The sequence below is a fragment of the Chenopodium quinoa genome, unplaced genomic scaffold (assembly GCF_001683475.1).
Source record: "Chenopodium quinoa cultivar QQ74 unplaced genomic scaffold, ASM168347v1, whole genome shotgun sequence".
Taxonomy (NCBI): Eukaryota; Viridiplantae; Streptophyta; class Magnoliopsida; order Caryophyllales; family Amaranthaceae; genus Chenopodium; species Chenopodium quinoa.
Genome location: NW_018743466.1, coordinates 318,093 through 330,732, shown reverse-complemented (window position 1 = coordinate 330,732; position 12,640 = coordinate 318,093). Strand labels below are relative to the sequence as shown.

Genomic DNA, 12,640 nt, shown 5'->3' with positions numbered 1-12,640 from the left:
TCCCTAACATGATAAACTCTTTAAGTTCAAGTTATGGGCTTTATTTGCATTTCAAACATCTTTAGCAATGTCACATAAACAAGAACATACTCAAGGATCTATTAGATAGGCTCTTGATAGTTGATCGATTCAGAATCGTTCTATCACAAGCAAGGCTTACTTGTTGAAACCGACAAACTAAAGAGCTATTATTCTTGGTATAGACAATTGACTCCGAAAGTCAAAGAGGATTCATTTACTTCAACGTTTCACAAAGAATTTGAAAGAATATGGGTATATTCATCAAACGTGAACAAACTTGACCTTGAATAGTTCAAGAGTTCAGTGAAGTACATAATCAACTTATCAAGATAATAAAACGTCTAGATTAGATTGAGCGATGTTTGCTTGAGCCAAGTGTGACCATCACAAAGTTATAAAAGTGAAATTTTCATAAATAACTCCACAAAGAACATAGTGTGTCTTCACAGAGACCTCGATGCCATTTAAAAATGACTCGAACAATGATGGATCACATCCCTTCCTATAAAGTTCTTAAGATTTGCACTAAGGACTAATGTTACACTAAACAAAATGTCGAAGCTAAGAAAGGATGCCATATTTAATTATGAATAGAATGAATTTCTAAATGTCTTCTCAAGTATATGTCTAAAACTCTTAGCCGGAGTGGGAGTTCACTAGCTCAGTGGGAGCTAAGTGACTAAGTGGGAGCTCACCGGCTTAGCAAGAGCTAGGTGGTAGAGTGGGAGCTTAATGGCTCATTAAAGGCTAAGATAGCTCAAGTGGGAGTTCACTGTTTGTTTCATCACAACGAACTTTTACCCAAAGACAATACACATGTCTCTTTGTAAGCATTCAAGTGAGACCATGGGCATTACCTCCACAACCGAATTGAAAACATAGTGTTTGTTGCTCTAAGTGGTGTCTTTCTAGAAAGTAACACGTTTTCCCTTGTCTTCTAAAAAGCTTACTGTTGCTCAGTGTAGGCCTTTGGTTGAAAGGGTTACTGCTAGGATTGGATGCTGGACTTCTAGACACTTGTCTTATGCTGGCAGGTTACAGCTTAGCAAAAGTGTTCTCTTTGGTATTAAGGCTTATTGGGCTTAGATTTCATTCTTCCTAAGAAGATTCTTAGGGAAATTGAAACTAAGTTCAGGGTTTTCCTTCGGACTGGGAAGAACACTTATGCAAAAAAGGCCCCTGTCTCCTGGCATCATATGACTCTTCCTAAGGTTTGTGGTGGCTGGAACATTACCTCTCTTGGTGATTGGAATAAAGCTACTATTTGCAAGGTGCTTTGGGATCTTGCTCACAAATCTGATAATATGTGGGTGAAATGGGTGCATACCTATTATTTCAACAATAGGAATATTTGGACTGCCACTATTCCCAAGAAATGCTCCTGGGTTTTGAAGAAAATCTTGACTTGCAGAGATATTATTGATGATATTGGTGGCTGGTCCTCTATTATGAAAAATGGGAAAATGAGTATTTCTAAACTCTATGCCCGGATTCGACCCCAGGCTCCTAAAGTGGGGTGGAAAAGAATTGTTTGCAATAACTAAGCCGCTCCTAAGAGTATTTTCATTACTTGGTTAGCTTTGCTTGACAAACTTGCCACTAAGGAAAGAATTGTCAAGTGGAATGTAAGTTGTGATCCTATTTGCTTTTTCTGCCAGAACTCTTGTGAAACTGTCTCTCACTTATTCTTCTGCTATCCCTACTCTAAGACTATTTGGGAACAGATTTTGAAGCTTTTTGATGTGAAAAAAGCAGTTCAACCTTTTCACATTGAACAGCAATGGATAATTAAGAATCGTAGGAAGTCTAGCAGCAAGGGTAGAGTATACTCTATGTGTTTTGCTGAGGCTATCTACAGTATATGGCTGCAAAGGAATAGTTTGAGGTTTACAGGTGACTGTAAAACTGCGGAAACTGTCTTTCATGACATTATTTATCATGTTGCTGTTAGGTGTAAAGGAACAGACAGGAAGCTGCTTTTGCTTCACTGAATTCTGGTGTTGCAGCTGTCTGTTGTTTTTGGTTTATTCTGGTTTGGTGGCAGCTGGTCAGCAGCCTGGTGTTACTGTTGGGTTGCTGTTGTTGCTTTGTTGCTATTTCTATTCTGTTGTTGTTGCTATCTTGTGCTATTGTAGTGCTGCTTTTGTGTTGCTGTTGTTGTTTGTTGCTGTAGCAATACTGTGTGTTGTTGGTGTTGCTGGTGTAGTCCTGTTTCTGTTTTGCTGCTGCATTGTTGCTGCTACAGTGCTGTTTCAGTTCTGTTGCTGCTGCTCTCTGTTGCTGTTGCAGTGCTGTGTACTGCTTTGGTCTGCTGCAGTGGTTAGGGTGGCAGCTGGTGGTTCTGGTGTTGCTGTTCCTAGATGCTGCTGCTGATCTGGGTGGCAGCTGGTGGGTTGTTGTTCTGGCTTCTGCTCTACTTGCTGCTGTTCTAGTTGCTGTTGTTCTGTGCTGTTTTCTGGTTGCTGCTTTTCTGGTTATTGCTAGACCTGGCAATCCTGACCTAGACCTGATGACCCGACCCGAATGACCCGACCCATGACCCGAAATCGACCAAAACCAGTGACCTGAAATTGACCCAAAACCCGAATTAACCCGACCCGACCCATACCCGACCCGAAGTGGAACTGACCCGAAACCCGAAATGACCCAACCCGAAACGACCCGACCCGAGATGACCCGACCCAAAGTTGACCCGAGACCCGAAACGACCTGACCCGACCCGAAGTTGACCCGAGACCCGAAGTTGACCTGACCCGAAAATGACCCGACCTTTAACTTCTTTTAGTAAATAATTATATAAGTTACTACCTCCGTTAACTTTTTTTTGCAATTTTGGAATATTTTATATCTCACAAATAATACCCCAAAGTTACAAATAAAAGTTAATGGAGGTAGTATAAAAATTTTATATTAGGAAATTATACATTAAAATAGACCCAACATCTTACATGATTACATTGACTTTCATATAATAGCTAAAAAAGATGGTCAAAGTGAGATGTGTAAATAGTGCAAAATGTCAAATCGTTAAGAGTAATTTGGGACGAAGGGAGTACAAGAATAATTCAAAGAAATTATTACAACAATGACAATGATGATAAGAGTACGTATTAAAACTAAGATCAATAAAAGAGTGAGGTATAACTCAATTAGTTCTTCTTAGTTTCAGGAGATCCTGAGAGTGATTCTTAGCCTAAAGTTCTAAACACACACACACAAAAAAAAGTTAATAAAAGTCAAACAATTACTATAATCCATGACAAAAATAGCCTTAATAAATATAGTGAGTTTTTCGTCAAAAAATAAATAAATATATATACAGAGTTGAATTTAACCCAATGAATCACCCGAATAGGACTCGACTAGAAGTTGACCCGGAAATTGAACCCGAAAATTGACCTGACCCGAACTGACCCGACCCGAAAATTGACCCGACCCAAACTGACCCGACCCAAACTTGAACCGACCCAAACTGTTGACCCGATACCCGACCCGATCCGATTATCAGTCGACCCAAAATCAACCCGAAACCCGAAATGACCCGACCCGACCCGAACTTGACCCGATAATCTTTTGACCCGAACTTGACCGACCCATACCCGATCCGAATGACCCATTTGCCAGGTCTAGTTATTGCTGTTTTGGCAGCTGGTGTTGGTGTTGTCTAGGTCTGCTGTTGTTATGGTTGTTGTCCCTAGGCTGCTGTTGTTGTTGTTCTTGGTTTGCTGTTGCTTTTTGGTTGTAGCTTCGGTTCCTTTGTTATTTAGGGGTTCCGTAGTTGTTGTCTTTGTTTTGCCTTCGGAGGGCTTGTACTGAACTTTCATTCCTTGTAGTTGCTACTTTTTATGGGTAGTAACTCTTTACTTTTGGTAATAATACTACTACAAAAATTGGCAAAAAGACCCGTTGAAATATGCCTAAAAGACCGCCTCACAACGGGTCTCTATCTCAGAAGTCTGTTTGATAAAGAGACCCGTTCTTGTGGGGGGTCTGTTTCGGAAGACGAAGAGACCCGTTGTAAGTTATAACGGGTATGTTATGTAAGTTATAAAATTAATAGTTTAGAAGAAAAACAGACCTAATGTTTGAGATAGGGGGTCTGTTTAGTGTCATCAAACAAACCTATTCTGTCAAATAACGGGTATGTTTGTTCTCAAACTTTTTTTTAAAAAAACAAATAAAAATTCTTTTCGCTTTAAATTTTTTTGTTTTTTGGCAGGCTCGTATTTGAATTTCAAAAATGTTTTATGCAATACAAAAATTGACGGAACATACGAAGTAAATTGTAAGAGTACACTATATAAAACAATTGAAAATAATAATGGAATAAATTAAAACTTATGTGATACAAAAAAATCATCCAACATAAAATTTGAAAAAATAAAAATTTATGTGAAATTTACAATAATAATTAACATTAATAATGGCTTCAATACTCCATTTCTCCATTGTTTGATGACATCACGAAAATCTGACCAAAAGAAAAAAAAAATCAATCTTAATGAAAATGCTATAAAAGCTCTAGTATTACTCGTACAATGGTTAATTGGTTATCCAACAAAAATAAGAAAAATTATGGAGCTAATTAATTATGTAACATTCATAGATTAAGATAACATAATAATACTGCTAAAACACTTATAAACGACATAATTATTTAGTTACCCAGTTAATCATAATCAAGAAGAACACCTGCAACTCTTCATTGTAAAAGTGAATGAACTCCAAAAAACTACTACAACAATCTCCGCAAAACCTCCATTAATCAACCAATTCAGAGAAATGAACCTGCAAGCGAGACCCGAAGAAAGGACTACAGCCACAACGAAGATGGAAGCAATTGTAATGAACAATTCTACTCGAAAACTAATTTGAAAACATAGTCAATAATAATAAAATAAAAACCAATTTACAGATCAATTACCTCAATTTAGTTCAGAAGATAGGCCATCAATTATACAACAATTCTTCAAAATTCCAGATCCATTAGCATTGGAGGTTGAGCTTCTTTCTGCCTTTGATAAATTGAATAAGGTTCAATACAAGGGAACATTGAATACGATTGATAATTTTTGTAGAGATGATGAATTAATTGTTGGTCTATGTTGTTTATTTTTCCACATCTCCCTTTAACTTGACGATTTCTCAAACTTGAGAAAAAATGGGAGATAAATGAAGTGCTTTGATTCAATGGAGAAGGGAAGAGTAAGTGAAGGGTTGACGGCGGATCCACAAAGTGAGGATGAGGGTTTTCATTTGGGGTTGGGCTTTGTCTTGGGCGGAGGTTTTGAAGAGAGAATTGGTGAATAAATTTTAACAGAAATAATGATATACAGTAACAAAAAAAATTTAAAAAAAAAAAAAAAATTAAAAAAGAGTACCAAAAATATAAAGGGTCGGTGTAGTGTAGTCAGGGGGGAAAGGTAAGAGACCCTCAAGATTAAAGAACGGCTCTCTTATTTTTTATTTTATTTTATTTTTTTTTTTTCCTAACACGCATAACAGACCCGTTACAATTAATATAGGATTTCTTACATCAAACAGACCCGTTAGTTAAATAACAGTTCATTAATTGGGGGTCATTTTTCCAAGTTTTGTAGTAGTAAAATTCTTTATTTACAAAAAAAAAAAACACGTTTCCAAAACGACAAGTTGGAGGAAAATGAACTCGATGACCATCGAGCTTAGAAACAAACTAGAAATGAGAATCTCGGAAGACCTTAAAAGGGCTTTGTGAGAATGTTTGATCAAGAATACTCAAAAGGACATTACAAGTGCCTTAAAAGAGAATTCATTACTCACAAAACATCAGAAATGTTGGAGTAAGATTAACATAATAAAAGGGCTTTGGAAGCGCCTTGAAACTCTGTGGTTGATGCAATTGCCCCATATAGGTATAGAATTCACTAAAGGCTTGGATTGAATTCTATAAATTTCTATTAAATTAGAAATAAACCTATGACTTACAAGTATACTATTTACTATTCGATAGTAAAGGAATAATGTCCTGTAAGATAGCTACGATAAATCCAAATTTCGAATAAGGGTTAGAGGCCATAAAAATCCAAGATAGACTCCATGTTTGATAATCATGTTTGAAACTTGAATAATTTGCATAAAGGGTGAAAGACCCATCGATTGCAAATAAGTTTTCAAGGAGAAAACTAACAAATGTGGAAATGTATTTGCATACTGTTTAGGGTAAAAATACCCTAGACATGTGGACCAATGAGAGGAGGCCACGTGTCGAGTTTAGGATGGCCCACGTGGCTTAATATCCTCTTGACACATGGCCCATTTGGATACATCTTTGAAATGGCGGCCTTCAAGGGCCCAAATCCCAAGAAGTGTCGGAAAACGGCGCATCCCACTAAAATCTAGGTCAAGTGACCTAGATGGGGCACATTCTCCAATGACCTTATAAATAGGGAGATATTCCCCATTATTCAATCATTTATTACACCCATATTCTCTCTCATCAAAGAAACACCTGAGCTTGGAATTCAAGCAGATCCCCACCTAAATTTCCGCATTCTTTACTCTTTTTCAAGTTACTAACTTGATCGTCGGAGGCGGAGCTCCAACCACCCAGAGTCTCTGTTGTTTTATAGGTACAACTCAACCGGATCAGACTTCATGATGTAACTCTCTCGAGGGACAAAAACACCCAAAACATTTGGCGCCGTCTGTGGGGAGATTACCTCGAAGATGGTTCAAGAGTCTGTACCACCTCCTAACCGTCTGGGCGATGACCCGGAAGTTTTCACAGACCAGGAGGATGAAGATCCTCAGGTCGAAACTTATACAGCCAATGATGGCTCTCTGATAACGAAGCGCATCCGGCCCAGAGACACTCTAGAGCGGGGTGTCACCCAGACCGGTACTAGTCGACCTCTTGGGCAGGCCGAAAGGGAAACCCAAATGGCAGCTGGATCAGCACCCGTCACCCGAGACGAACTCATGAGGTTCATGACAAGTTTTAAAGGGTGAAATTAAAGAATTGATCACTAAAAGCCGGGTTGGCCCAAGCAGGGGTCAGTCGGCTAAGAAGACTCCTCTGGAAAAGGGGAATTCAGTTAGAGATCGGCAGCCGACTCCTTATCCAAAGGAGAAGGTAGCCGGGACCATTGATTGGTCCAAAATTTTTCTTCCTAAGAGGAATACCAACAACACTCGCCGGACTCAACAGCCGGTGGGAAGCAAAAAATCAACTCTTGATGCCCGGGAGATCATCACACACAAGAGAAATCAGCAGTTGTCTGAGTCGGTTTCTACGTTGAACTTTCCAGACAGCTTCAACAACACCTCTGCAGGGAATGCACCTTCCCTGCATGAGAGCTAGACAGGTGGTAATACCGTCCATTCTGGCCCTCAAATGATTGAGACTGTGCCATATGTACCTTATCAGGTCTACGGTTAATATCCTCCTCATTTCATGCAGCTGGCCTTCTCCGGAGGTCAGGCGGCATAAAACACAGTCCAGCCACTGGACTGGCAGCTCCGTCTGCTCCGCCTGGGTGAACAACCTTGTGCGTTCACCCGGGAGATAACCGAGGCGGCATAGCTGGCCAAGGTTAAAAATGTGTTGGTAGGTACCTATGACGGTACCACCAACCCGGAAGATCACCTCATGGCATATACAAACCTCATGCACTTACAAGTGTTGGATGATGTCACTTGGTGTCGATGCTTCCCGGCTACTTAGAAGGGCATTGCCCAACAATGGTTTGGCAACTTGCCAGCCGGGTCCATTGATAGTTTCAGGAAGCTTGCCTTCATTTTTGCTTCCAACTTCTTAATGAACATCCCTGCTAAGAAAACAAGTCTTGACTTGAGCACCATTAAGCAGGGGGATAGAAAAGGGTTGCGCTTCTATGTCAGGCGGTTCAATCTGATTTGAATTCAGATCCAAGGAATGTCTGATGAGGTAGCTTTTAAAGACTTTTTCAAGGGTCTGAGTGACGGGTCAACTTTTAAGTTCGACCTAGTCATAAAAGGGGCTTTCACTTTATAGGCGGCCCTGAGGGAGGCGGAAAGCTACATTCAAGCAACCGACCTCTACTCACCTTGTAATCAGTCGGACTCAAAGAAGTCTGACAAGCTAAAAGACAGCCGGCCTGCTTAGCCGACCAAAAAGAAAGAAGAGAGCAAGAAAAGAAATGAAATCTGGGCGGTTAGTGACTCTGACCAGCCGTCCCAGAAGAAGAAGAAATAATTTAAACCGTACGTTCCTAAGTACGAGTTTAACAAGGACTGCAACTCCATCCGCATGGAAATTATGGACCGGCTGTCCCTAGAGAAGCTGAATCCAATGAAGAGTATCATTCAATCAAGGAACAAAAATAAATTCTACCAATACCATGAGGAAGTTGGCCATGACACCAACGACTGTTTAAGGCCTTCAACAGGCGTTGGACCGTTTGGCTGACAAGGGGATGTTAAAGTCCTACATTTCTAAGTCCAAAGGGACTAATAAGAAGAACTCGGGGCAGTCGTCTAAGACACCCCAGCCGGCTAGTAGTTCGGACACTAACAAGGAGCCGATCTACACAATAGCTGGCGGGTTCTCATGCGGTGGCCCAACCATCCGAGGCACCAAGAGCCATCTTCGAAAGATAGGCAAAGATGATGATGAGCAGGCGTCTGCTAGCTCCTCCTTCCCAGACGTCCTAATCACTGAGTAGGACAGGGGCAGCGTCCGTTGTCCGCATGGTGACCCGGTTGTCATTGAATGTAAGGTTGCCAACCAGCTGGTTGGACGGATCCTTATTGACACCGGCAACTCATCAAACATCATTAGCCTCCGGTGCCTGCAAAAGCTGAAATACAATGTTAGCAGCATGCATCCGGTTACCAACCCCTTGGTTGGTTTTGGGGGTGGAATGGTTTACCTAGTCGGAAGGGTTTATTTACCAATCCGGATGGGTGAGAAAGGAAAATGGCGACACCTGGTCGTCAAATTCTTGGTCATCGAGGAGCTGACCGCCTACAACATTATTTTGGACCAGCCAACCCTCAACGAAGCCAAGGCTGTGTTCATCCCTTCCCTCATGCTCATCAAGTATGGGAGGGATGACGGCTCTGTTGGTTCCTTGAATGGGGATCCGAAGACGGCCCGGGAGTCCTATCTCTCAGCCGTCAAAGATATTGTGGCCCCAGACGGCCAGGAACCAATAGAACTTGACAATGTCAATGATGCCGACCCAGTACCAGCCCCACCAGCAGCCGAAAAGAAAAGAAAGGCACCTCTGCTGGTGGAGGTAAAGAAAGAGAAAAAATAGCAATCACTGACCGGTGAACGGTCAGATGAGCTCCGACCCCAACCGGCTTGAGAACATGTTGATATACCTCTAGATGACAGCCGTCCGGAGCGTACTGTAAAGGTTAGGACAGTTGCTTATGCTAAGTTGGGTGCAGACTTGTACCTTCTGCTAAAAGAATTCAAAGACATTTTTGCCTTTGAAGTGGAAGAGTTTCCAAGCGTCAGCCCGGATCTTGTTGTTCACAAACTCGCCGTGGATCCTAAAAAAAGCCCATCCGGCAAAAGAAAAGAAATCACGGTGAAGAAAGAAGTCAGGCGGCAGCTGCCAAAGTTAAAAAGTTGTTAAATGCTGGGTTCATTCGGCCTTGTAATTTTCCCGACTGGGTGGCGAATGTAGTGCTTGTGAAGAAGCCGAATGGTACCTAGCGTATGTGTGTTGATTACACAGACCTCAACAAGGCATGTCCCAAGGACAGTTATCCGCTTCCTAAGATTGACAGTCTGGTCGATCGACAGCAGGGCATGCCTCGATGAGTTTCATGGATGCCTACTCTTGCTTCCATCAGATACCCCTGTGGAAGAAAGATCAAGAGAAGACATTCTTCGTCACTGATCAGGGGTTATTCTGTTACACGGTGATGCCATTTGGCTAGAAAAATGCGCCGGCTACATTCCAGCGAATGATTAATATGGTCTTCATTAATCAAATTGGGAGGAATGTGGAGGCGTACATAGATGACATGATAGTCAAATCTAAGCAGCAGGCGGATCACCTTGCTGATCTCCGAGAAACCTTCACCACACTCAGGCGACATAAGGTTATGTTAAATCCTAAGAAATGCGTCTTTGGTGTTGAGTCTGGGAAGTTTCTCGGATTCCTGATGATCAGAGGGGGGATAGAGGCTAACCCTGAGAAGATACAGGTAGTAATTGACATGAAGTCACCTCGCACTATCAAGGAAGCGCAAAGACTAACCGGTTGCCTGGCGGCATTGGGGAGGTTCCTCAGCCGGTCAGGTGACAAATGTCATTACTTCTTCCAAGCAATCAGGAAGAAGCCCAGATTTGAATGGGGGGATGATGATGAGGCGGCCTTTCAACGGCTAAAAGAACACCTGCACTCTTTGCCAAGGCTTGTTAGCCCACTTCCTAAGAAGTGTTATACATGTTCCTAGCCGTTTCAGATCATGCCCTCAGTGTTGTTCTCCTTGCTGAGAGAGACAACGTTCAGCTCCCGGTCTATTTCATTAGCCATGTTCTAAAAAATGCTGAGCTCCGGTATCCCATGGTTGAAAAATTTGGCCTTGCTCTGTATATGGCCTTCAAGAAATTGAAGCCATATTTTTTGGCCCATCCGGTGGTAATTTACACCGACCAGCCCCTCAAGCGGCCAATGTCTACCTTGAAATCATCCGACAGAATGTTGAAATGGGCTATTGAAATGCAAAGTCTTGAAATCACTTTTGAACCTAGAAAGGAAGTGAAAGGTCAGGATTTTTCCGACTTCATTGTGTAGATAATACGACCGGTGCAACCGGATAACATTGTCCAGGTTTGGAAAGTGTATCTGTAGGGAATTATAGGTACTACGCAGCGGAAATAATCATGAATCATATTCATGTAGCACCTAACTAAGGATCTCATGCATAACACATAAAGAGTAAGAATTATACCTTTGAAGTGTGATTCCACTAGCAATCGAGCAAGAACAAGGGAGACAAAGAACCTCAAACGTGATTCCTCTACTTGGTCCACAGGCACAGATTAAGACCTCCACTCACTACTACATTTTCGATCAAATACAACGCCAAAAAATGAGCTATTGCAACGCCTTATCCAAATGTCGTGGCAATAGATAGCCTATTGCAACGGTATTTTTATTGCCGTTGCAATAGAGTAGGCTATTGCCACGGATATAAAACTAATGCTCTTAGAGGTAGAGCTATTGCCACGGCTCTAAAGAACCGTTGCAATAGCCTAGATATTTTAACAAAAATGAAAGCTAATGCAACGGTAGTGTTGTATCATGAAAATTTTAGCTAGGTTGAAGCGCGCATTGTTTCCTCTAATTTTTTCACCAAAATTTTGAACAAACACATTTTTACTTTTCTCACCCATTTTCTCCACTCATTCTCACAGTACCCATTCTCACCCTATTTCTCCATTTCCTTAATTTCCCCCAATTCTCCATTTTCTCAATTTCCCCCAATTCTCTAGTTTCCCCATCATCATCTCACATAAATAAGCAAGGTAAAACAAAAATTCTGAGGCCGATTTTGAGGTGAAAATCACGAAAAAATTCATTCAAAAATTTGTTTTTTTTCGATTTCTAGGGTTTCAATTTGTAACTGTTGACGGTGGTGGAGAGCAACGATGGTGAGTTTTGATTTGTAATTGATGGCGGTGGTGGAGAGTTGCTGAGCTAATGTCGCTCAAACTCCAGCTTCGTGCCCTGATCTTTGAGTAAGCCTTCTATCTTTATCTCTCTTTTTTCCTCTTTCTCGCTACTTTCTCTTCCCTTTCAATTATTGTTCCAATTTCGACAATTATACACTTAAAAAGTTTCAATCAATTGACTATTTAATGTTAATCAGGAACATCATCATCGTCCGTGGTAGTTGGTGAGAGTGATTTGCTAATTGTTGGACCTGGTGTTCTTGGTCGCTTGGTAGCTCAACAATGGAGTCAGGTATAATCGCTATTTCTATTGCATTTCTACCTCTCTTTCTTTCGTTTGTAAAACATTTAATTCCTCGAGAACTGTGAGGTTAATTTCTTTCGTTTGGGATTCTCGCCTTTATGTTCTTGCCATGTTCCTTCTTTTATCTTTAATTTCTGATTTGGTCTGATTATTGGAAAATTGGTTGATTTTTAACTTGCAAATAAGTGTGCTTTTGGTTGTTTTGTTGGTTATGGTAATGCAAATGTTATGGTATAGGTAATGACAATAGATTACTATAGTTGGTGTTATAATGTCTAGTAACTGGTGCTTATTAAACTTCTGTCCTTTTTCCTGAGGCTTCTTGTATTATCATCTTCTTACATGTTGGGACAATTGCTACTAATGTCTCCAATCACAATATTTTCTTTGAACTAGAAATAGCTTACATGGGTTGATTGTTAAATCTGTATGGTTCTATGATTTTTATTGTCTTCTTGCACTTTCTGATAATGGCCATTGTGACGTGTTGCAATTCTTAGCAGAAATACAAGTGTATATATGTTAGTTTGTACACTCATCACTTGGCACTTGTCTCGTCTCAAATCAAATTTTTTTATCTGTTTTAATCACAGTAATTATAACAGCTGTCTATATGAATTTGAGTTTACTGTTGGTTCAAGTTATTGTCATATTAA

The 12,640-nt window shown here is 40.8% G+C and overlaps 1 long non-coding RNA gene across 1 annotated transcript; it reads left to right on the top strand.

Moving 5' to 3' along the window:
- The first annotated feature begins 11,644 nt into the window (after window positions 1–11,644).
- Window positions 11,645–12,093, top strand: LOC110739353. Its single transcript, XR_002514772.1, has 3 exons — window positions 11,645–11,746; window positions 11,878–11,972; window positions 12,051–12,093. It is a non-coding gene; the product is annotated as an uncharacterized LOC110739353 (long non-coding RNA).
- The last annotated feature ends 547 nt before the right edge of the window (window positions 12,094–12,640 follow it).